At 36.4% G+C, this 25635-nt stretch overlaps 15 non-coding genes across 15 annotated transcripts; all 15 read right to left on the minus strand.

Annotated features, from left to right (window-relative positions):
• Positions 1-176: 176 nt before the first annotated feature.
• Positions 177-249, minus strand: TRNAT-CGU (transfer RNA threonine (anticodon CGU)). Its single transcript has one exon. It is a non-coding gene; the product is annotated as a tRNA-Thr (tRNA).
• A 943-nt stretch (positions 250-1192) lies between these two features.
• On the minus strand, positions 1193-1265 carry TRNAT-CGU (transfer RNA threonine (anticodon CGU)). The gene has a single exon. It is a non-coding gene; the product is annotated as a tRNA-Thr (tRNA).
• A 437-nt stretch (positions 1266-1702) lies between these two features.
• Positions 1703-1777, minus strand: TRNAT-AGU (transfer RNA threonine (anticodon AGU)). The gene has a single exon. It is a non-coding gene; the product is annotated as a tRNA-Thr (tRNA).
• Positions 1778-2714: 937 nt separating this feature from the next.
• On the minus strand, positions 2715-2788 carry TRNAT-AGU (transfer RNA threonine (anticodon AGU)). The gene has a single exon. It is a non-coding gene; the product is annotated as a tRNA-Thr (tRNA).
• A 2453-nt stretch (positions 2789-5241) lies between these two features.
• Positions 5242-5314, minus strand: TRNAT-CGU (transfer RNA threonine (anticodon CGU)). The gene has a single exon. It is a non-coding gene; the product is annotated as a tRNA-Thr (tRNA).
• A 436-nt stretch (positions 5315-5750) lies between these two features.
• Positions 5751-5824, minus strand: TRNAT-AGU (transfer RNA threonine (anticodon AGU)). Its single transcript has one exon. It is a non-coding gene; the product is annotated as a tRNA-Thr (tRNA).
• Positions 5825-6254: 430 nt separating this feature from the next.
• TRNAM-CAU (transfer RNA methionine (anticodon CAU)) lies at positions 6255-6327 on the minus strand. The gene has a single exon. It is a non-coding gene; the product is annotated as a tRNA-Met (tRNA).
• A 935-nt stretch (positions 6328-7262) lies between these two features.
• On the minus strand, positions 7263-7335 carry TRNAT-UGU (transfer RNA threonine (anticodon UGU)). The gene has a single exon. It is a non-coding gene; the product is annotated as a tRNA-Thr (tRNA).
• A 1457-nt stretch (positions 7336-8792) lies between these two features.
• On the minus strand, positions 8793-8866 carry TRNAT-AGU (transfer RNA threonine (anticodon AGU)). Its single transcript has one exon. It is a non-coding gene; the product is annotated as a tRNA-Thr (tRNA).
• Positions 8867-9804: 938 nt separating this feature from the next.
• TRNAT-AGU (transfer RNA threonine (anticodon AGU)) lies at positions 9805-9878 on the minus strand. Its single transcript has one exon. It is a non-coding gene; the product is annotated as a tRNA-Thr (tRNA).
• A 937-nt stretch (positions 9879-10815) lies between these two features.
• On the minus strand, positions 10816-10889 carry TRNAT-AGU (transfer RNA threonine (anticodon AGU)). The gene has a single exon. It is a non-coding gene; the product is annotated as a tRNA-Thr (tRNA).
• Positions 10890-11319: 430 nt separating this feature from the next.
• On the minus strand, positions 11320-11392 carry TRNAT-CGU (transfer RNA threonine (anticodon CGU)). Its single transcript has one exon. It is a non-coding gene; the product is annotated as a tRNA-Thr (tRNA).
• Positions 11393-11829: 437 nt separating this feature from the next.
• On the minus strand, positions 11830-11903 carry TRNAT-AGU (transfer RNA threonine (anticodon AGU)). Its single transcript has one exon. It is a non-coding gene; the product is annotated as a tRNA-Thr (tRNA).
• Positions 11904-12333: 430 nt separating this feature from the next.
• TRNAM-CAU (transfer RNA methionine (anticodon CAU)) lies at positions 12334-12406 on the minus strand. The gene has a single exon. It is a non-coding gene; the product is annotated as a tRNA-Met (tRNA).
• Positions 12407-12842: 436 nt separating this feature from the next.
• TRNAT-AGU (transfer RNA threonine (anticodon AGU)) lies at positions 12843-12916 on the minus strand. Its single transcript has one exon. It is a non-coding gene; the product is annotated as a tRNA-Thr (tRNA).
• Between the last annotated feature and the right edge of the window lie 12719 nt (positions 12917-25635).

Here is a 25635-nt window from a genome sequence, read left to right on the forward strand (position 1 = left end):
CATTTTCTTTTTGCTATTTCAGTCAATGCATTCCTATAAAAATCTTCACAATACCAAGTATTTCATTTAATTTTAAGATAACTTATTCTAAAGTTCATAGAACCAGACGTTTATTCTTAAATTGTATTCAACACTTGTTTGATGAAAAATATTCCTAAAGCATGGAGAAAACATATAGGTGCTGCTGAGATTTGAACTCAGAATTTCCTGTTTACGAGACAGGCGCTTTAACCACTAAGCCACAGCACCAATGTCAATAACAAAGAAATACATAAATAATTTATTGTTGATGATGAAAATTTGTTTCCTGCTATGAATACTTCTTTATCTGTACTGTAATCTTAAACACAAAAAGATACTCAATCACTAAACAAGTATTAATATGTTTTAATAAACAGGTACTCTTATAAAACCCAATTTCAATTCTTGAATTTTTTGCAATTTCTTTTTTCATGAAGGCATTAATATTGCTCAAATCAAGGTAGTAATGTCATCTACGTCTTTCTCATAGATATGTCTTTTTTTATTTTGCAATAACAGTATTCACTCTATAATCTTGAAAATACTTGGGTTTTAATGAGGTTTAAGATGATCTGTTCAACAGTAAGATGAATCAGACTTTTATATTTTAATTGTATCAGAATAGGACCTAATGAAATTGATTTGTTCTATAACAAAGAGAAAAGCAAGGCGCTGCTGAGAGTTGGACTCAGGATCTCCTGTTTACTAAACAGGCACTTTAACCAGCTAAGCCACAGCACCCCCTTGAGTCTTAACTTTGAAACACTTTTCTTTATGGTGTTCAAGAGAATATTGCTTTTTCACTTTCATATTCTTTCATAAGTTCACAGACTTCTCTTCTCAAACACTTTAGATGAAGACGCTTCACTTATTCAAAAACACCTCTCTAATTTGAAGTTTACCCTATTCATAGCATTTTAAAATATACCTTGCTGAAGAATGGATTAGTTGAACTCAACAATAGAGTTATCATACTGCTTTATCTTGTTCTTTGTCATTTACTTTTCGATAGTTCAGTCAATGCATTCCTACAAAAATCTTCACAATACCAAGTATTTTATTTAATTTTAAGATAACTTATTCTAAATTTCATAGAACCTGACGTTTATTTTGAATTTTTTTTCAACACTTGTTTGATGAAAATTATTCCTAAAGCATGGAGAAAACAGTTATGTGCTGGTGAGATTTGAACTCAGAATCTCCTGTTTACGAGACAGGCGCTTTAACCACTAAGCCACAGCACAAACGTCAATAGCAAGAAATACATAAATAATTTATTGTTGATGATGAAAATTTGTGTCCTGCAATAAATTCTTCTTTATATGTACTGTAATCTTAAACACAAAAACCTACTCAATCACTAAACGAGTATTAATATGTTTTAATAAACAGGTACTCTTATAAAACCCAATTTTATTTCTTGAATACATTAGAACTTTTTTTTCATGAAGGCATTAATATTGCTCAAATCGAGATAGTAATGTTATCTACGTCTTTCTCATAGATATGTCTTTTTTTATTTTGCAATAACAGTATTCACTCTATAATCTTGAAAATACTTGGGTTTTTATGAGGTTTAAGATGATCTGTTCAACAGTAAGATGAATCAGACTTTTATATTTTAATTATATCAGAATAGGACCTAATGAAATTGATTTGCTATATAACAAAGAGAAAAGCAAGGCGCTGCGGAGAGTTGAACTCAGAACCTCCTGTTTACTAGACAGGTGCTTTAACCAGCTAAGCCACAGCAGCCCCGTAAGTCTTAACTTTGAAAGACTTTTCTTTATGGTGTTCAAGAGAATATTGTTTTTTCACTTTCATATTCTTTACTAAGTTCACAGACTTCTCTACTCAAACACTTTAGATGAAGACGCTTCACTTATTCAAAAACACCTCTCTAATTTGAAGTTTACCCAATTCATAGAATTTAAAAAAATACCTTGCTGAAGAATGGATTAGCTGTATTCAACAATAGAGTGATCATTCGGCTCTATCCTGTTCTTTGTTTTTTTCTTTTCGCTATTTCAGTCAATGCATTCCTATAAAAATCTTCACAATACTAAGTATTTTATTTAATTTTAAGATAACTTATTCTAAAGTTCATAGAACCAGACGTTTATTCTTAAATTGTATTCAACACTTGTTTGATGAAAAATATTCCTTAAGCATGGAGAAAACAGTTAGGTGCTGCTGAGATTTGAACTCAGGATTTACTGTTTATGAGATAGGCGCTTTAACCACTAAGCCACAGCACCAACGGCAATAACAAAAAATACATAAATATTTTTTGTTGATGATGAAAATTGGTTTCCTGCTATAAATTCTGCTTTGTATGTACTGTAATCTTAAACACAAAAACATACTCAATCACTAAACAAGTATTAATATGTTTTAATAAACAGGTACTCTTACAAAACCCAATTTCAATTCTTGAATACTTTACAATTTTTTTTCATGAAGGCATTAATATTGCTCAAATTGAGGTAGTAATGTCATCTACGTCTTTCTCATAGATATGTCTTTTTTTAGTTTGCAATAACAGTATTCACTCTATAATCTTGAAAACACTTGGGTTTTTATGATGTTTAAGATGATCTGTTCAACTGTAAGATGAATCAGACTTTTATATTTTAATTGTATCAGAATAGGACCTAAAGAAATTGATTTGTTGTATAACAAAGAGAAAAGCAAGGCGCTGCTGAGAGTTGAACTCAGGATCTCCTGTTTACTAGACAGGTGTTTTAACCAGCTAAGCCACAGCACCCCCTTGAGTCTTAACTTTGAAAGACTTTTCTTTATGGTGTTCAAGAGAATATTGTTTTTTCACTTTCATATTCTTTACTAAGTTCACAGACTTCTCTACTCAAACACTTTAGATGAAGATGCTTCACTTATTCAAAAACAGCTCTCTATTTTTAAGTTTACCCTATTCATAGAATTTTAAAATATACCTTGCTGAAGAATGGATTAGTTGTATTCAACAATAGAGTGATCATTCGGCTGTATCTTGTTCTTTGTCATTTTCATTTCGCTATTTCAGTCAATGCATTCCTATAAAAATCTTCACAATACCAAGTATTTTATTTAATTTTAAGATAACTTATTCTAAAGTTCATAGAACCAGACGTTTATTCTTAAATTGTATTCAACACTTGTTTGATGAAACATATTCCTTAAGCATGGAGAAAACAGTTAGGTGCTAGTGAGATTTGAACTCAGGATTTACTGTTTACGAGACAGGCGCTTTAACCACTAAGCCACAGCACCAACGTCAATGAAAAAAATTACATAAATATTTTTTGTTGATGATGAAAATTGTTTTCCTGCTATAAATTCTTCTTTATATGTACTGTAATCTTAAACACAAAAAGATACTCAATCACTAAACAAGTATTTATATGTTTTAATAAACAGGTACTCTTATAAAACCCAATTTCAATTCTTGAATACTTTACAATTTTTTTTCATGAAGGCATTAATATTGCTCAAATCGAGGTAGTAATGTCATCTACGTCTTTCTCATAGATATGTCTTTTTTTAGTTTGCAATAACAGTATTCACTCTATAATCTTGAAAATACTTGGGTGTTTATGAGGTTTAAGATGATCTGTTCAACAGTAAGATGAATCAGTCTTTTATATTTTAATTGTATCAGAATAGGACCTAATAAAATTGATTTGTTATATAACAAAGAGAAAAGCAATGCGCTGCTAAGAGTTGAACTCAGGATTTCCTGTTTACTAGACAGGAGCTTTAACCAGCTGAGCCACAGCATCCCCTTGCGTCTTAACTTTGAAAGGCTTTTCTTTATGGTGTTCAAGAGAATATAGTTTTTTCACTTTCATATTATTTACTAAGTTTACAGACGTCTCTACTCAAACACTTTAGATGTAGACGCTTCACTTATTCAAAAACACCTCTCTAATTTGAAGTTTACCCTATTCATAGAATTTTAAAATATACCTTGCTGAAGAATGGATTAATTGTATTCAACAATAGAGTGATCATTCAGCTCTATCTTGTTCTTTGTCATTTTCTTTTCGCTATTTCAGTCAATGCATTCCTATAAAAATCTTCACAATACCAAGTATTTTATTTCATTTTATGATAACTTATTCTAAAGTTCATAGAACCAGACGTTTATTCTTAAGTTGTATTTAACACTTGTTTGATGACATTTTTTTCTAAAGCATGAAGAAAACAGGTGCTGCTGAGATTTGAACTCAGGATTTCCTAGTTACGAGACAGGCACCTTAACCACTAAGCCACAGCACCAACGTGAATGACAAAAAATACATAAATAATTTATTGTTGATGATGAAAATTTGTTTCCTGCTATAAATTCTTCTTTATATGTACTGTAATCTTCAACACAAAAAGATACTCATTCACTAAACAAGTATTAATATGTTTTAATAAACAGGTACTCTTATCAAACCCAATTTCAATTCTTGAATACTTTACAATTTCTTTTTTCATGAAGGCATTAATATTGCTCAAATCGAGGTAGTAATGTCATCTACGTCTTTCTCATAGATATGTCTTTTTTTATTTTGCAATAAGAGTATTCACTCTATAATCTAGAAAATACTTGGATTTGTATGAGGTTTAAGATGATCTGTTCAACAGTAAGATGAATCAGACTTTTATATTTTAATTGTATCAGAATAGGACCTAATAACATTGATTTGTTATATAACAAAGAAAAAAGCAAGGTGCTGCTGAGAGTTGAACTCAGGATTTCATGTTTACTAGACAGGAGCTTTAACCAGCTGAGCCACAGCATCCCCTTGCGTCTTAACTTTGAAAGGCTTTTCTTTATGGTGTTCAAGAGAATATTGTTTTTTCACTTTCATATTCTTTACTAAGGTCACAGACTTCTCTATTCAAACACTTTAGATGAAGACGCTTCATTTATTCAAAAACACCTCTCTAATTTGAAGTTTACCCTTTTCATAGAATTTTAAAATATGCCTTGCTGAAGAAAGGATTAGTTGAACTCAACAATAGAGTGATCGTTCGGCTTTATCTTGTTCTTTGTCATTTTCTTTTCGCTATTTCAGTCAATGCATTCCTATAAAAATCTTCACAATACCAAGTATTTTATTTCATTTTATGATAACTTATTCTAAAGTTCATAGAAGCAGAAGTTTATTCTTAAATTGTATTCAACACTTGTTTGATGAAAAATATTCCTAAAGCATTGAGCAAACAGTTAGGTGCTGCTGAGATTTGAACTCAGGATCTCCTGTTTACGAGACAGGTTCTTTAACCACTAAGCCACAGCACCAACGTCAATAGCAAAACATACATAAATAATTTATTGTTGATGATGAAAATTTGTTTCCTGCTATAAATTCTTCTTTATATATACTGTAATCTTAAACACAAAAAGATACTCAATCACTAAACAAGTATTAATATGTTTTAATAAACAGGTACTTTTATAAAACCCAATTTCATTTCTTGAATACATTACAATTTTTTTTCATGAAGGCATTAAGATTGCTGAAATCGAGGTAGTAATGTCATTTACGTCTTTCTCATAGATATGTCTTTTTTTATTTTGCAATTACAGTATTCACTCTATAATCCTGAAAATACCAGGGTTTTTATGAGGTTTAAGATGATCTGTTCAACAGTAAGATGAATCAGACTGTCATATTTTAATTGTATCAGAATAGGACCTAATGAAATTGATTTGTTATATAACAAAGAGAAAAGCAAGGTGCTGCTGAGAGTTGAACTCAGGATCTCCTGTTTACTAGACAAGCGTTTTAACCAGCTAAGCCACAGCACCCCCTTAAGTCTTAACTTTGAAAGACTTTTCTTTATGGTGTTCAAGAGAATATTGCTTTTTCACTTTCATATTCTTTCATAAGTTCACACACTTCTCTACTCAAACACTTTAGATGAAGACGCTTCACTTATTCAAAAACACCTCTCTAATTTGAAGTTTACCCTATTCATAGAATTTTAAAATATACCTTGCTGAAGAATGGATTAGTTGAACTCAACAATAGAGTTATCATGCAGCTCTATCTTGTTCTTTGTCATTTACTTTTCGATATTTCAGTCAATGCAATCCTACAACAATCTTCACAATACCAAGTATTTTTTTTAATTTTAAGATAACTTATTCTAAAGTTCATAGAACCAGGCGTTTATTCTTAAATTGTATTCAACACTTGTTTGATGAAAAGTATTCCTAAAGCATGGAGAAAACAGATAGGTGCTGCTGAGATTTGAACTCAGCATCTCCTGTTTATGAGACAGGCGCTTTAACCACTAAGCCACAGCACAAACGTCAAAAATAAAAAATACATAAATAATTTATTGTTGATGATGAAAATTTGTGTCCTGCAATAAATTCTTCTTTATATGTACTGTAATCTTAAACACAAAAAGATACTCAATCACTAAACAAGTATTAATATGTTTTAATAAACAGGTACTCTTATAAAACCCAATTTCATTTCTTGAATACATTACAATTTTTTTTCATGAAGGCATTAATATTGCTCAAATCAAGGTAGTAATGTCATCTACGTCTTTCTCATAGATATGTCTTTTTTATTTTGCAATAACAGTATTCGCTCTATAATCTTGAAAATACTTGGGTTTTTATGAGGTTTAAGATGATCTGTTCAACAGTAAGATGAATCAGACTTTTATATTTTAATTGTATCAGAATAGGACCGAATGAAATTGATTTGTTATATAACAAACAGAAAAGCAAGGCGCTATTGAGAGTTGAACGCAGGATCTCCTGTTTACTAGTCAGGCGTTTTAACCAGCTAAGCCACAGCACCCCCTTGAATCTTAACTTAGAAAGACTTTTCTTTATGGTGTTCAAGAGAATATTGTTTTTTCACTTTCATATTCTTTACTAAGTTCACAGACTTCTCTACTCAAACACTTTAGATGAAGACACTTCACTTATTCAAAAACACCTCTCTAATTTGAAGTTTACCCTATTCATAGAGTTTTAAAATATACCTTGCTGATGAATGGATTAGTTGTATTCAACAATAGAGTGATCATTCGGCTCTATCTTGTTCTTTGTCATTTTCTTTTTGCTATTTCAGTCAATGCATTCCTATAAAAATCTTCACAATACCAAGTATTTTATTTCATTTAATGATAACTTATTCTAAAGTTCATAGAACCAGACGTTTATTCTTAAATTGTATTTAACACTTGTTTGATAAAAATGATTTCTAAAGCATGGAGAAAACAGGTGCTGCTGAGATTTGAACTCAGGATTTTCTGTTTACAAGACAGGCGCTTTAACCACTAAGCCACAGCACCAACTTCAATAACAAACAAAAAATACAAAAATAATGTATTGTTGATGATGACAATTTGTTTCCTGCTATAAATTCTTCTTTATATATACTGTAATCTTAAACACAAAAAGATACTCAATCACTAAACAAGTATTAATATGTTTTAATAAACAGGTACTCTTATCAAACCCAATTTCAATTCTTGAATACTTTCCAATTTCTTTTTTCATGAAGGCATTAATATTGCTCAAATCGAGGTAGTAATGTCATCTACGTCTTTCTCATAGATATGTCTTTTTTTTATTTTGCAATAAGAGTATTCACTCTATAATCTTGATAATACTTGGGTTTTTATGATGTTTAAGATGATCTGTTCAATAGTAAGATGAATCAGACTTTTATATTTTAATTGTATCAGAATAGGACCTAAAGAAATTGATTTGTTGTATAACAAAGAGAAAAGCAAGGCGATGCTGAGAGTTGAACTCAGGATCTCCTGTTTACTAGACAGGCGTTTTAACCAGCTAAGCCACAGCACCCCCATGAGTCTTAACTTTGAAAGACTTTTCTTTATGGTGTTCAAGAGAATATTGTTTTTTCACTTTCATATTCTTTACTAAGTTCACAGACTTCTCTACTCAAACACTTTAGATGAAGAGGATTCACTTATTCAAAAACACTTCTCTAATTTGAAGTTTACCCTATTCATAGAGTTTTAAAATATACCTTGCTGAAGAATGGATTAGTTGTATTCAACAATAGAGTGATCATTCGGCTCTATCTTGTTCTTTGTCATTTTCTTTTCGCTATTTCAGTCAATGCATTTCTATAAAAATCTTCACAGTAAAAGTATTTTATTTCATTTTATGATAACTTATTCTAAATTTCATAGAACCAGATGTTTATTCTTAAATTGTATTCAACACTTGCTTGATAAAAATTATTCCTAAAGCATGGAGAAAACAGCTAGGTGCTGTTGAGATTTGAACTCAGGATTTCCTGTTTACGAGATAGGCGCCTTAACCACTAAGCCACATCACCAATGTCAATAACAAAAAAGACATAAATAATTTATTGTTGATGATGAAAATTTGTTTCCTGCTATAAATTCTTCTTTATATGTACTGTAATCTTCAACACAAAAAATACTCATTCACTAAACAAGTATTAATATGTTTTAATAAACAGGTACTCTTATCAAACCCAATTTCAATTCTTGAATACTTTACAATTTCTTTTTTCATGAAGGCATTAATATTGCTCAAATCGAGGTGGTAATGTCATCTACGTTTTTCACATAGATATGTCTGTTTTTTATTTTGCAATAACAGTATTCACTCTATAATCTTGAAAATACTTGGGTTTTTATGAGGTTTAAGATGATATGTTCAACAGTAAGATGAATCAGACTTTCATATTTTAATTGTATCAGAATAGGACCTAATGAAATTGATTTGTTATATAACAAAGAGAAAAGCAAGGCGCTGCTGAGAGTTGAACTCAGGATCTCCTGTTTACTAGACAGGCACTTTAACCAGCTAAGCCACAGCACCCCCTTTAGTATTAGCTTTGAAAGACTTTTCTTTATGGTGTTCAAGAGAATATTGCTTTTTCACTTTCATATTCTTTCAAAAGTTCACACACTTCTCTACTCAAACACTTTAGATGAAGACGCTTCACTTATTCAAAAACACCTCTCTAATTTGAAGTTTACCCTATTCATAGAATTTTAAAATATACCTTGCTGAAGAATGGATTATTTGAACTCAACAATAGAGTTATCATGCAGCTCTATCTTGTTCTTTGTCATTTACTTTTCGATATTTCAGTCAACGCATTCCTATAAAAATCTTCACAATACCAAGTATTTTATTTCATTTTATGATACCTTATTCTAAGGTTCATAGAACCAGACGTTTATTCTTAAGTTGTATTTAACACTTGTTTGATGAACATTTTTTCTAAAGCATGGAGAAAAGAGGTGCTGCTGAGATTTGAACTCAGGATTTCCTGTTTACGAGATAGGCACCTTAACCACTAAGCCACATCACCAATGTCAATAACAAAAAAGACATAAATAATTTATTGTTGATGATGAAAATTTGTTTCCTGCTATAAATTCTTCTTTATATGTACTGTAATCTTCAACACAAAAAAATACTCATTCACTAAACAAGTATTAATATGTTTTAATAAACAGGTACTCTTATCAAACCCAATTTCAATTCTTGAATACTTTACAATTTCTTTTTTCATGAAGGCATTAATATTGCTCAAATCGAGGTGGTAATGTCATCTACGTTTTTCACATAGATATGTCTGTTTTTTATTTTGCAATAACAGTATTCACTCTATAATCTTGAAAATACTTGGGTTTTTATGAGGTTTAAGATGATATGTTCAACAGTAAGATGAATCAGACTTTCATATTTTAATTGTATCAGAATAGGACCTAATGAAATTGATTTGTTATATAACAAAGAGAAAAGCAAGGCGCTGCTGAGAGTTGAACTCAGGATCTCCTGTTTACTAGACAGGCGCTTTAACCAGCTAAGCCACAGCACCCCCTTAAGTATTAACTTTAAAAGACTTTTCTTTATGGTGTTCAAGAGAATATTGCTTTTTCACTTTCATATTCTTTCAAAAGTTCACACACTTCTCTACTCAAACACTTTAGATGAAGACGCTTCACTTATTCAAAAACACCTCTCTAATTTGAAGTTTACCCTATTCATAGAATTTTAAAATATACCTTGCTGAAGAATGGATTAGTTGAACTCAACAATAGAGTTATCATGCAGCTCTATCTTGTTCTTTGTCATTTACTTTTCGATATTTCAGTCAACGCATTCCTATAAAAATCTTCACAATACCAAGTATTTTATTTCATTTTATGATACCTTATTCTAAGGTTCATAGAACCAGACATTTATTCTTAAGTTGTATTTAACACTTGTTTGATGAACATTTTTTCTAAAGCATGGAGAAAAGAGGTGCTGCTGAGATTTGAACTCAGGATTTCCTGTTTACGAGATAGGCGCCTTAACCACTAAGCCACATCACCAATGTCAATAACAAAAAAGACATACATAATTTATTGTTGATGATGAAAATTTGTTTCCTGCTATAAATTCTTCTTTATATGTACTGTAATCTTCAACACAAAAAATACTCATTCACTAAACAAGTATTAATATGTTTTAATAAACAGGTACTCTTATCAAACCCAATTTCAATTCTTGAATACTTTACAATTTCTTTTTTCATGAAGGCATTAATATTGCTCAAATCGAGGTGGTAATGTCATCTACGTTTTTCACATAGATATGTCTGTTTTTTATTTTGCAATAACAGTATTCACTCTATAATCTTGAAAATACTTGGGTTTTTATGAGGTTTAAGCTGATCTGTTCAACAGTAAGATGAATCAGACTTTTATATTTTAATTGTATCAGAATAGGACCTAATGGAATTGATTTGCTATATAACAAAGAGAAAAGCAAGGCGCTGCTGAGAGTTGAACTCAGGATCTCCTGTTTACTAGACAGGAGCTTTAACCAGCTAAGCCACAGCACCCTATTGCATCGTAACTTTGAAAGACTTTTCTTTATGGTGTTCAAGAGAATATTGTTTTTTCACTTTCATATTCTTTACTAAGTTCACAGACTTCTCTACTCAAACACTTTAGATGAAGACGCTTCACTTATTCAAAAACACCTCTCTAATTTGAAGTTTACCCTATTCATAGAATTTTAAAATATGCCTTGCTGAAGAATGGATTAGTTGAACTCAACAATAGAGTGATCGTTCGGCTTTATCTTGTTCTTTGTCATTTTCTTTTCGCTATTTCAGTCAATTTATTCCTATAAAAATCTTCACAATACCAAGTATTTTATTTCATTTTATGATAACTTATTCTAAAGTTCATAGAACCAGAAGTTTATTCTTAAATTGTATTCAACACTTGTTTGATGAAAAATATTCCTAAAGCATAGAGCAAACAGTTAGGTGCTGCTGAGATTTGAACTCAGGATCTTCTGTTTACGAGACAGGCGCTTTAACCACTAAGCCACAGCACCAACGTCAATAGCAAAACATACATAAATCATTTATTGTTGATGATGAAAATTTGTTTCCTGCTATAAATTCTTCTTTATATATACTGTAATCTTAAACACAAAAAGATACTCAATCACTAAACAAGTATTAATATGTTTTAATAAACAGGTACTCTTATAAAACCCAATTTCATTTCTTGAATACATTACAATTTTTTTTCATGAAGGCATTAAGATTGCTGAAATCGAGGTAGTAATGTCATCTACGTCTTTCTCATAGATATGTCTGTTTTTTATTTTGCAATAACAGTATTCACTCTATAATCCTGAAAATACTAGGGTTTTTATGAGGTTGAAGATGATCTGTTCAACAGTAAGATGAATCAGACTTTTATATTTTAATTGTATCAGAATAGGACCTAATGAAATTGATTTGGTATATAACAAAGAGAAAAGCAAGGCGCTGCTGAGAGTTGAACTCAGGATCTCCTGTTTACTAGACAAGCGCTTTAACCAGCTAAGCTACAGCACCCCCTTAAGTATTAACTTTGAAAGACTTTTCTTTATGGTGTTCAAGAGAATATTGCTTTTTCACTTTCATATTCTTTCATAAGTTCACACACTTCTCTACTCAAACACTTTAGATGAAGACGCTTCACTTATTCAAAAACACCTCTCTAATTTGAAGTTTACCCTATTCATAGAATTTTAAAATATACCTTGCTGAAGAATGGATTAGTTGAACTCAACAATAGAGTTATCATGCAGCTCTATCTTGTTCTTTGTCATTTACTTTTCGATATTTCAGTCAATGCAATCCCACAAAAATCTTCACAATACCAAGTATTTTTTTAAATTTTAAGATAACTTATTCTAAAGTTCATAGAACCAGATGTTTATTCTTAAATTGTATTCAACACTTGTTTGATGAAAATTATTCCTAAAGCATGGAGAAAACAGTTATGTGCTGCTGAGATTTGAACTCAGCATCTCCTGTTTATGAGACAGGCGCTTTAACCACTAAGCCACAGCACAAAAGTCAAAAACAAAAAATACATAAATAATTTATTGTTGATGATGAAAATTTGTGTCCTGCAATAAATTCTTTTTTATATGTACTGTAATCCTAAACACAAAAACATACTCAATCACTAAACAAGTATTAATATGTTTTAATAAACAGGTACTCTTATAAAACCCAATTTCATTTCTTGAATACATTACAATTTTTTTTCATGAAGGCATTAATATTGCTCAAATCGAGGTAGTAATGTTATCTACGTCTTTCTCACAGATATGTCTTTTTTTATTTTGCAATAACAGTATTCACTCTATAATCTTGAAAATACTTGGGTTTTTATGAGGTTTAAGATGATCTGTTCAACAGTAAGATGAATCAGACTTTTATATTTTAATTATATCAGAATAGGACCTAAAGAAATTGATTTGTTATATAACAAAGAGAAAAGCAAGGCGCTGCTGAGAGTTGAACTCAGGATCTCCTGTTTACTAGACAGGCGCTTTAACCAGCTAAGCCACAGCACCCCCTGGAGTCTTAACTTTGAAAGACTTTTCTTTATGGTGTTCAAGAGAATATTGTTATTTCACTTTCATATTCTTTACTAAGTTCACAGACTTCTCTACTCAAACACTTTAGATGAAGACGCTTCACTTATTCAAAAACACCTCTCTAATTTGAAGTTTACCCAATTCATAGAATTTAAAAAAATACCTTGCTGAAGAATGGATTAGCTGTATTTAACAATAGAGTGATCATTCGGCTCTATCTTGTTCTTTGTTTTTTTCTTTTCGCTATTTCAGTCAATGCATTCCTATAAAAATCTTCACAATACCAAGTATTTTATTTAATTTTAAGATAACTTATTCTAAAGTTCATAGAACCAGACGTTTATTCTTAAATTGTATTCAACTCTTGTTTGATAAAAAATATTCCTAAAGCATCGAGAAAACAGATAGGTGCTGCTGAGATTTGAACTCAGAATTTCCTGTTTACGAGACAGGCGCTTTAACCACTGAGACACAGCACAAACGTCAACAAGAAAAAATACATAAATAATTTATTGTTGATGATGAAAATTTGTTTCCTGCTATAAATTCTTCTTTATATGTACTGTAATCTTAAACACAAAAAGATACTCAATCACTAAACAAGTATTAATATGTTTTAATAAACAGGTACTCTTATAAAACCAAATTTCAATTCTTGAATACTTTACAATTTTTTTTCTCATGAAGGCATTAATATTGCTCAAATCGAGGTAGTAATGTCATCTACGTCTTTCTCATAGATATGTCTTTTTTTATTTTGCAATAACAGTATTCACTCTATAATCTTGAAAATACTTGGGTTTTTTGGAGGTTTTAGATGATCTGTTCAACAGTAAGATGAATCAGACTTTTATATTTTAATTGTATCAGAATAGGACCTAATGAAATTGATTTGGTATATAACAAAGAGAAAAGCAAGGCGCTGTTGAGAGTTGAACTCAGGATTTCTTGTTTACTAGACAGGCGCTTTAACCAGCTAAGCCACAGCAGCAGCTTATCTTCTGGTCTTGATCTCTATGCCCTGACTAAGCACTATTGAGACCGACAGCGTATGGTACGCTGGATATGGAAAATTTTGTCTGAAGAATATAAGACTCTGCAGCAGGGATGACAGACCCCATGGTAACGAATGTAGAATGTGGTCCTGAAACACTGAGAGCATTGACTTGGAATGTGAAGGGGCTGAATGATTATCGCAAACTGAGAAAAGTGCTAAAATATTTATACAGACACCACATTGATCTCGCCCTCATTCAAGAATCCCACCTCCCCCTTACGAGTAAAATGCTTTCTGCTAAAGGCTTAGAATTTAACAGTATAGCGGCAGGGTTTACTACACACTCTAGAGGGGTGGTCACATGGGTCAATCCCCGATCCAAATTAAAATTAACGCTGATGGAAGCTGACTCGGAAGACCGCTACTTAATCACCAGATGCGTCGGTAAAGGCCACGAACTAGTGGTAGTTAATGTATATGGTCCCAACTATGATAACCCCGAGTTCTACGCTGCCCTAGCTGCCCTTTGTAGGACCCACGTGGAAACTAGAATGTTATGGGGGGGTGACTTTCATTTTATATTTAATCCGGACACTCTAGTGTATTCAAGTCCATAAGGCAAAGACTAAAACGCTTGGAATCACAATTGTTGGACCTAGAGAAGCAACACCGGAACTCCACTGACCCCGACATCGAAGCCCAGATCAAAACTTTGGTCTCTGAATTCAATGAGGAGGCTGATAGGGAAGTACAGCACATGGGCAAGTATGCCACGGCACACACATATGGAGAGGGGGAGCGCCCGGGCTCATTGCTAGGTAGAATAATTCGTAATACCAGGTGGCCCCTGGTAATCGATGAACTGGTCACATCTGCAGGGGAGGTGATCACTGGAGAGATGGAGATTCTCGAAGAGTTTAGGGGTTACTACGCTGGGCTTTATACATCCAAATCTTCCCAGATGGAAGAGGAAATAGATGACTACGTCAGCTACATTAAAATGCCCTTTCTTTCCAACTTCCAGAGGGAATTTCTGATGATGCCCATACAAAAGGAAGAGATTCTGGAGGCGTTGGAGGGGATGCGATCTGGCAGTGCTCCAGGGGCTGATGGGCTGACGGTGGCCTTTTATAAGGCGTTTACGGATAAGCTTATACCACACTTGATGACCCTCTTCGATGGCATCTGTGAGGAAGGTAGAATGCCTGGTTCGATGAGAGAGGCCCTTCTCGTCACCATATTAAAGCCGGGAAATCCCCCTAACGCGTGTGGATCTTATAGAACACTCTCCCTGATTAATGTGGACACCAAGTTGTATGCCAAGGTTTTAACTACGCATCTGGCGTTGCTTGTCCCGGAACTAGTTGCCCTGGAACAGGCGGGGTTCATACCGGCCAGAAACCTCACGTATAATATTCGAACCATCCTAGGTACCATGCAACATATGCGCCGGGAAAATAAAGCCTTAGCGATATTCCTTGACATGGAGAAGGCTTTCGACTCTGTGGAGTGGCCATTCATGCTGAGAGTGCTGAGGAAATTGGGATTGGGTGAACCCTTTTTGCAGATGCTAGGAGCATTATATTATAGACCCACAGCAAGACTGAGAATAGGAGATCACGTCACGGGTGCATTTGAAGTCAGCAGAGGAACAAGACAAGGCTGCCCCCTTTCACCCCTCCTATATGCTCTGGTAGCGGAACCCTTGGCCTGCGCAATTCGGGAATACCATAGGTCTGAGGGTATTAATTTCCCCACCTATAAGATTGGTATCTCTACATATGCAGATGATACCCTACTGTATGTTCGTGACCCGGAGGCGAACCTCTCATCAGTGCTGAGAGAAGTGGTTAAATTTGGGGCCCTGTCAGGACTGAAGGTGAACTGGAACAAGTCTGTGGCGTTCCCATTAACACCTGTTACCCTGCCATTTGAAACGGAATATCCTTTGCAGTGGACAACTGACTCAATTAGGTATTTGGGGATACAGCTACACACGGATCCGGACGTACTAGTTCGAGAGAACTATGGGGTTGCATACACCAAGCTGGTTGAGGATGTGGATAAGTGGTGCGCGCTTCCCTTATCCCTAATGGGAAGGATAGCCATCATGAAGATGGTGGTTTTACCAAGATTCCTGTTCTTATTCAATAACATTCCAGTGGTGCTATCCAAGGTCTTTTTCAAACAATTGACTCAAATCCTTATTAAGCTGGCCTGGGAAGGAAAACAACCTAGAGTTCAGTGGAAGATTTTAATACTCCCATACGAAATGGTGGGGCTGGGAGCTCCAGACCTGGAAAGATATTACAGAGTAGCGCAGGCGGCTCATCTGCATACATGGATACATGGAAGCTCTGCTGTCCCACATGTGATCTTAGAACGATTGTTTGCAGAACCGCTCCCCTTGCCTGCCATTGTCTTCCAACAGGTAGACCGCAGCGTAGGTAGACTGGACTCCCTAAAAGCCACGAATCATGCCTGGAATGCGCTGATGCGAGTGCAGGACTGCGAACTGCTATATTCCCCGCTAATGAAGATAGAGTGGGCGGTCTGGCTCTCCCCAATGACAGAGAAAGGAGTAACAAATGCACTGTATAAGCTAGGAAGCACAAAGATGGAAGACCTATTTCGGGATGGGGTAGCGAAAACGTAGGATCAGATCAGCTAGGCGCAGCCCGACTGCACGTTATTGCAGCGTTTCCAGTTCCATCGGGTGCGTAGTGCGCTGTTAGAATTACTAGGCCCAGACTTGGCAGAACCCCCGGATGTTCCGGAGCTTACGTACGTCATTAAGATGGAGTCGTCATCCAATCTAGTTACACATCTCAATAAGATCGGGAATCAACACAAGAAGCACCAATACTCCAAGGCAAGGACTGAATGGCAACGTGACCTCCAAATGCCAATCACTGATGAGATGTGGGAATACTGTTGTGCTAGCACTAGGAAGCTGTCGCTAAATGGACGACATAGATTGATACACGTTAAATATTTGCAACGTGTTTATTACACGCCAGAGAGGCTACATAGGTATGGGCTTAGGCAAACGGCGGAGTGTGAACGCTGTCGCTTTCCAGTAGTGGACTTCATGCATATGGCTTGGCAATGCCCCGGAATATATAAGTTTTGGAAGGAGGTGTTTCAGGAGCTGAGCATGATGCTGGAAACGGAGATACCAGCCAGTCCATCGCTAGCACTGCTGGGATATTCCAAGTCGCTTCCGGCGTCACTGCGGCGCCTGGCGGACATAGCCTTGCTAACAGCTAGGAGAGTGGTGGCGACATGCTGGATGAGGGGACCGCTCCCAACTAAAAAGCGGTGGGCTAGGGATATGCTGTACTGCAACACGCAATCGGAAACGTACAGCGAATTGCTCCCCCCGAAGAGTCGGCCCAAGAATTTCTGGGGGTTATATTTAAATGCAGGGGATAACGAGGAAACTGAGCAGGGTGAAGCACAGGGTGAGGAACTCGACACACAAGACTTGGTCGAGTTGGACACTGGGCAAGATTAGGTTCTTGCAGATCTCCAGTAGAGAGGGCGACTGGGACGGGAGACGGGACGAATGTCTGCATACTTCGAATGCTGGGGCGGGTTGTTCTGATTTAGCTACCATACGAAGGGGTTCCCTAATGGAAGATTGGAATGGTAATGCAAGATTGAATCAGGACTCAATGTAGGATTTTGCCTGATAGTTGACAGGAAGTGAGGTGTGATGTCAAGTGTGCGAGGAGTTGGGTGGGAGGGTGAGCTGCTGGCATATTGTGGGTGGGAGGGGTTTGTTGGGATTAGAGTTTATGATTGGAACGTCCAAAACACTGCACAGATCTTCAGCCTACATGGGATAACACAACAATTGTAGACCAACACACAAATGTGCGATACACAGGCGGGGTGGGGGAAAAGGTGCAACATTAACATAGAACGTGATTGCGGAGACGCTACTACGAATCTTCATTGATACGCCGCCGGCCCTCCGGGTTGTCGGCTAAATGGCTGTGTAAGATAAGACTGGGCGGCTCAGCCGAGTTGCAAAGACCCGCTGCCGAACGCTGTGTAGTAGGTTGTATATTCTGTGGAATGCCTGATAAGTAAATAAAGGTTTTTGAAATCTAAAAAAAAAAAAAAAGTTATGGAATCCCCATTTATGGAGATGTATATTTTTATAGCCGCTGATGGAGCGAGGTTGGAAAAAAAATGTTTGTATACCCCTCGTGAAATTGCTTCTCCATAACAGTAACATGAATTAATTGTGTGGTTTTGAAATTAACCAACATAGAATAGATTGCACATACACAAACACACGTAGGATATTAATTTGCATGTATTGCGAACTATAATCTACTAATTAAGTAATATTGTCATGTTTAATCTGTGCGTGTTTGTCATAATCTAATCGAAATTTGCATGAATATGCTTTTGTCTGTCTTATTGTGGCATAAATGATGGAGAATGCTGAGTAAACCTTGCTTATGTGTTGCTTAAATTGCTACGTAATAACTAATTGGGATATCTTAGAATGAGGGGAGGTAACAAGAAGGGCTACATTTCTAAAATTTACGTTTATTTGTGTTTGTTTCTATAATAGTTCCCAATTGTGGCCTCTGTGGCCCATCAAAAATGGAAGCTGTCTGCAACTCCAAGTTTGCGATGATGTACGCATGCGTGACAGAACTCGAGGAGAGCGCGAGCAGCCTGTGCCTGTGCAGAATGGATCAAGGACAGAGTGGCCTGGCTAGCAGATGGGTGCCAACTTTTTTGAATGGCAGCATCGTGAACATGGGAAAGTTAACCCGAATAACAATTTAAAGGACACAAGCGAAAGAGGACTGCTAAGGACAATAGTAACTTTATTTTCTAAATTATAGCGATGAGTCTGCGGAAAATAAACAATAAGGTGATGAGGTTATGCTCACCCACCCTTTGAATTGACCAATCCGGACAGTCTAAGACCACAAAAGTTACAACTTTTAGATAGATAAGTTAGTGAAAAAGGGTATAAAAGAGGGCATTTGGAAGTATGAAAAAAGCTTGCTTTCTGATGTTATCTTTGCACCCCGACATGCTGTCGGACTGTGAAAACTTTTCTATGGCGCAAGGACTTTGAAATTTTCTGAACTTTAACTTTTGATTGGGTACGGAGAGCTATGGGAGATGAACACCGAGAGAGATAGAGAGGTGTTTTTGGGAACAATTCTGTCCTTATGCTGAAGTCCGTGTTCTGAAATCTTGGTAATATGAATTTTTGTTTATTTTTTAAACTATTATGCTAATAAATATACATGTTTTACATTTAAATACTTTTCTTTTTAGGTTATTGATGTTTAAATGACTATTGAAGTCGCACATCACATAGTCTGTTTCAAAGTAGTGACATTGTCGTATGTTACAAGTTTAGGGACCTTTACGTGTAAAAGTGGTGAATGTATAGCGAAGTCAACCCGTAAAATCTTGTGCTTGAGCACAGGGATCAATGCATATTCTGTCTTAAAATTTAACCCTTAGAAAGTAATAGAGTTTACCCTAAGCTTGAGAGAAGGGTAAGGTAGAGGGAAGTGCTACTTTATCGGCAAAAGGAAAACTCTGTGGTAGATAAGAGGTAAGCGCTGTCTACTGGTAATACAGAATACTTGTGTGATTGAGAAACCTATCACTTTGGTTTTAGTGAAACAGACAAATGGAGTTATTTTATGTGGTTACTAACTGGTTTTAGTTGTATAAAAATGTAAATGCAGTGTACCAATACATTTTGTGAAGGAGGGGTCAGTCGAAGCTGCAGAAGCCGGAGCAGGGCCGACGTCAAAAGTGTCGCACTGGGATTGGTCCGCATGACTAAGACAGAGTAAGGGCTGATTGGTGCATCAGTCAAAGCAGTGAAATCATTGGTTGAGCACAAATGAAAAGTACCTTGTTCTAATTGGTGCGTTAGTGTGAACCGCGCTGTGATAGGCTGGTGTAACGAAGCAGTTTTTGGAAGAGTGCGCAATTGTTTTGAAAGTCAGGAAATTATCAGAAAAATGTGTTTTATTATGGAGCGGAGAAAAAAAAATCTACATGGTTTCAGAAATTGAAAAATGTGTTTAAAAATGATAAGACAATAGTGACAAGAGAGGGAAAATTGCTTCCTCTGCCTAAAATGCCTGCATCGTACATGATGACAAAATATGGCTACCATTCATGTATATGGTTAGAAAATTGGGCTAGATATACCAAGAATGATGGAGCATTTGCTCTTCCAGAAGTAGGATCTTTTAGACTTGCAGTATTAAGCAATTTGAGAGACAAAATGATGAAGCTTGAACCAAGACCTAGACCGACTCAATTTGAAGCATTGGCTGAGTGGGAAGATGAAATGCATGATTTGGAACGAGAAAGGTTTGAGTATTACATAGGACCAAAAATAGATTCCGTGGATTTTGTAGAGCAAGTCATGAGAATAGAATGCGGAGATGGAGAAATGCTAATATGTGTGATGGGATATATCCGGTTAGAATGGACGGAAATGCATGAAGAAAAGAAATGATGTGGAGACAGAAAGGAAAGGTTATGAGAATTGCGAATCAGAGGATGCAGTGCTGGAGGAGATATTAAATAGAAGACCACCACCATAACAACCGAGTTCTACAAGTACAACTCCAAATGCTCCACCAGTGGAGGATAGGTTTGCTGAAACCCCAAGACGATTTTCAAATTTCAGAGATCTTACAGAAAGAGTAGTAATGAGATATAATTCTAATGCCCCATTAATGGAAACTAAACTTACTGGTTCACCTATCAATCAATCAATCAATCAATCAATCAATCAATCATTTGTAGAGCGCACTACATACCCGTGAGGGTCTCAAGGCGCTGGGTGGGGGTGTAGAAGCTGAGTCGACCGTTGAGTCATGCTGGTCCGGCGTTGTGTAGGGCTTTGTGTGCACGGATGAGGAATTTGAAGGTGATCCTCTTGTTTACGGGGAGCCAGTGCAGGTCTCTAAGGTGGGGTGTAATGTGGCTGCGTTGGGGGACATCGAGGTCCAGTCGTGCTGAGGCGTTCTGGATGCGTTGCATCCGTCTCAGGAGCTTGGTTGTTGTTCCTGCGTAGAGGACGTTCCCGTAGTCCAGTCTGCTGGTGACGATGGCCTGGGTGACGGTTTTTCTCGTGTCGGAACATTCGGAGGGTTTTGAAGCAGGAAGCGGAGATGGCGTTGACCTGCTTGGCCATAGAGAGGGCGTAGTCGAGGATGACCCCTAGGTTGCGTGCGTGGTCGGCGGGTTCTGGGGCTGTTCCTAGCGATGTTGGCCACCAGGAGTGGTCCCAGGCTGAGGGGATGGAGCCGAGGATGAGGACCTCCGTCTTGTCTGAATTCAGCTTTAACCTGCTGTCCTTCATCCATTCGGTGATGGCCTTCATTCCTCTGTGGAGTATGGCTTTGGCGATGTGGGGGTCTTTGGTGAGGGAGATGATAAGCTGGGTGTCATCGGCGTAGGAGATGATGTTGAGGCTATGCTGTCAGGCGACGTGGGCGAGTGGTGCCATGTAGATATTGAACAGCGTCGGCATGAGGGATGATCCCTGTGGAACGCCGCAGATGATCTTGGTGGTCTTGGAGCAGAAGGGTGGGAGGCGGACCTAAACAAAATGATGAAAATAGAGGAAATATTGTTGTAATTCTATCTAGCACCCTAATTCGATATTCCTGATTTATGCCCTTATGTGGTTATAATAAATAATATCCTTATAAAGGCATAAGAATCATGTCCATATTTAGTCGTAGCCGATGTGGTCCACATTAAGCAAAGGCTACTTCCCTAGGCTTCTAGAAAGTACAACGAGTTCTGTAAACAAAACAAACCTCCAGCAACCTGGGAAATTCCCATTGCTTTTGTTTTGATTTCGTCCTAGAACTCCTGTGAAACACTGTAAGAACGGCCAGTTCTTAGTGACATCTTTATTGACGTCTTATGTCCAACCTTACGTCAAACCCGGCACCTTTCAGGTATAAATATACCAACGTTGCCTTAAGCAAACACACGGTGGTGGTTTTGGAGCAGAGGGGTTATCTACTTGCCCGAGAGCCCAGCTGATGCGAGAGCCCACGGACGCCACCCCTCCTCTTTGACGCACTGAGAGAGACGCTGTCTTTTCTCCTGCCGAGAAATCCAGCTCCGGTCTTCCCAGATACCCTCGCGGGTTACTGGGATATCGAGTCCTGAAAAAGAGATACAAGACCTCCTGCTTTCTATTACCCAGGTACGGAGCTGACTAAAACGTTAACGAGAATTCTTGAGACAGATTCTTGGCAAAAACCAACTTAACTTAAACTGCTACTTACTTACACCTTCCCACGTATTAGGCTTAGGTCAGGTACACCGGGGTTGGCGTATTTAGAAGCACCAGTTGAGTACGTTAGTCAATATATATTTGTATGTATATATTTTATCTATTTTAGAGTATCATATGGCTAAGAAACCATATCAATGCTTTTACAGTATTATTTCATAATACTCCTTTTACTGTACACACTTTACTTTATGCTAAGTATTGCAATTGTGGCAATTCATTTCTCCTGCATGAGAAAGAAGACTGCTCAATAAATAACATCTTTTATTGAAAACGCCCGTCTCTCTTTTCTCTGCACTCTGGTGAAACTAAGTATGCACACTTGACTGAGTGAAATAGCTGTCTATTGTTTTCACATGACTCTAGAGATACACTCTTATTCTGGGGGAGCAAAGTTGTCATGTTATATGGTTGTCAGAAGCTAATCCCTTCTTGTCTATCCAGGGAGGTTAAACTCCTCCTCGTTTATTCGAGAAAGTTTCTAGTGACCTCTGAGCTAGCTGGCAAAACTTAAGTCTAATATAGTCAGTAGAGACCTAGTCGACTTCAGTCCTACGTCTACACTGCTGAATATATTATTCCAATGTGCTGAGCCTATTGGGAATATACAGCCTGATTCATGTAGGTAAATTGCACTCGCAAAGGGCCAGATTCTGAGAATCTGGCCCTTTGCGAGTGCGATTTTTGCATTTGGTATTCATGATACCAAATGCAAAAATCGCTATGTAAGAATTCGCATATTTGCGTGGAATGGCATTTAAGGAATCTCTAATAGAGATTCCTCAAATGCTATTCATGACACAAAACAAAATAGCGATTTTGGCCTTTTGGGGCCGCTATTTACCGACAGGTTAGACCTGTCGGTAAATAGCAAAAACTCAGAAAAATGCTTTTAAAAGCATTTTTCAAAGTTGCATGTAGCACACACACATGTCCTTTGGACATGTGTGTGCGCAACACCTGTCCAAAAGTGCATTTTAGGGGTGCTACAGGGCGTCCTTTGGACACCCCTGGCACCCTTAAAATCGCTATCTTAGTTGCGAGTAGCAAATTGCTACTCGCAAATCCCCATTCATTCCTATGGGCCTCTTGGCCCATAGGAATGAATGGGGAGTATTTGCGAGTAGCAAATTGCTACTCGCAAATAAAGAACATGTAGGAATCGCTATTTAAGTAGCAATTCCTACATGAATGCCGTTTTGCGTGTCCTCAATAGCGAATCGCTATGATTCGCTATTAGGGACACGCAAAACGGCATGTACATGAATCAGGCTGAAAGGAACTACACTACAATATGGTTAGAGTAGAGAGGCAAATTGAAGATCAATCAAGTACTTCTGAATATATACGTTCTACAAATGAATTAACTGAAAAGATACAAGAACTCACTAAAAATATAGAAGCTGTAACTGTCTCCGTAACAATAGGTCCTGTAATCCCGGTGTTTGAAAATCAGAAAATAAAAGAATCATCTTTGACAATTCCTTTGAATCAAAGTCTTCAAAAAGTATGAGAAATGGTTTATCCAGATTTGTCTGAGGTTAGTCGCACTAGCCATATGACACCGCCTGACTTGACTTTTAACCAAAGTCTTCCGTACAAGTTTCCAACTGGTGCGGAATCTGATTCTGTGAGTCCTGATAAAAGTATAGAGAAAATTGATTTGTCACAAACCCCAGTAGGACCAACAGAACAGGAATTAAGTGATTGGATTATAACTTTGAAAGTAAAAGAACACAAACCAAAAATATTAGATGTGACTAGACTAAAAATTGACATGGAAGAATTGATAATTGGAACAATTGGGACAGATAGATTAAAAACATACCAAGATGATGAATTAATGTTTATGTGTAAAAGCATTGCTTGGAAACCCAAAAATATGCATGACCGATTAGAAGGATTGGCAAGTGAGCTGAATGCAGATTTTGTAAAGTATAAAGTGTTACAGAAACCCTACAGAGTAGATTTTACTGAAAAAGACATTGAGAAGATGAATACCGCAGGAGGAATAACTCAAATAAAAGAATTAATTGTGTTACTGAGATAATGGGGAGACGTTGATAAGTGGAAAGTGATATGGGCAAAGAAAAGAGAAGAAAGTAATGATAAATCATCATTAGCATTCCCAGTAAGAGAAAAAGAACCAGTAGTAAATGAATTCCCTATAAGAGAAATACCAGGAGGAGGTTATGTACCTGTTCCTTGGTCTAGACAGGATATATTATCATTTACAAATGATTTCCCCAGATTAAGAGAAAAACCAGTAGAGAGGTATCGACAGGTGGATCGATTTGTGAAAGTTTCATAGGTGCCATGGAAAGATTTAGATGGATTTTGTGACATAGTGGTACCAGCAGATGTATGGTCTGAGTGCAAAATTACAGTGGATTGGCCTAAAACTGAATATTCACAAGATAAAGTAACAGGTGCTCTTGGACCTGAAGTAATGCGAAAGTATGAACAATTGATAGTGTTTCTAAAAAATACAATCCCACCAAAAGAGACAGATTGGGTAAAGATTGACAGAACACTGTAAGAACCAAAGGAATCAGTACATGCATTTTATGAGAGACTGTTATTCGTGTTTAAACAGTACAGTGGATATGAGGAGTTGAATGAAAAATATATGAGTCATTTTGTATATCGCTGTGTGTTTGAATTAATACCAGAAATAGGGGACATGATTAAGCATAATCTGATGGGATGGCAATCCTGTTCCGTCGATTAAGTTTTGAAACATGAAAAATACTGTAGTGATGAGATTGAGGTAAAACAAAGAAAGCTTATAGAGAAAGCAATGTCGGCACAAGTAAAAGTAACCGAACATCAAATAGCTCAATTAAAAAATAAAAATGCAGAAGGAAACCAGGGAAGAATGAAGGGAAATTTCAATAAATCAAAATTAACGGGAAATTTGGATGAGCTAAAGAAAAAATATCCTAGTCATAATTGCAGCAGGTTAGGGCATTGGAGGAAAGAGTGTAAGTATCCACCAAAGGGTAATCCCGAAAATACATCATTGAATCCGCAGGTGCAGAATGAGGTAATTCAACAGCCATCGCCACAGCAGCAGATAGCTACTCAACAAAGTCAGGTGCCACAACCTCCACTCCCACACAGTGTAAACCTACAGAAATACAATGCAGAGGCAGGGTTCTGCGGAGGAGAACAGGTAATAAGAACACCAAGAGTGGGTGTGAGTCCGCAGTATTGGTTGAAGGAAGACGGGAGTGAGTCTGATGATAGTTTCTGACGGTGCCTCAGAGAGGGAGAAGAGTGCCTACTTGGCGCTACTCTAGAGGTAGATCAATCTGGTCTTTTTGTGAATGGAAAGGAGAATGATGTAAATGTGGCTTGGACGGCAGT

Source organism: Lissotriton helveticus, chromosome 3_1, assembly GCF_964261635.1.
Source record: "Lissotriton helveticus chromosome 3_1, aLisHel1.1, whole genome shotgun sequence".
Taxonomy (NCBI): Eukaryota; Metazoa; Chordata; class Amphibia; order Caudata; family Salamandridae; genus Lissotriton; species Lissotriton helveticus.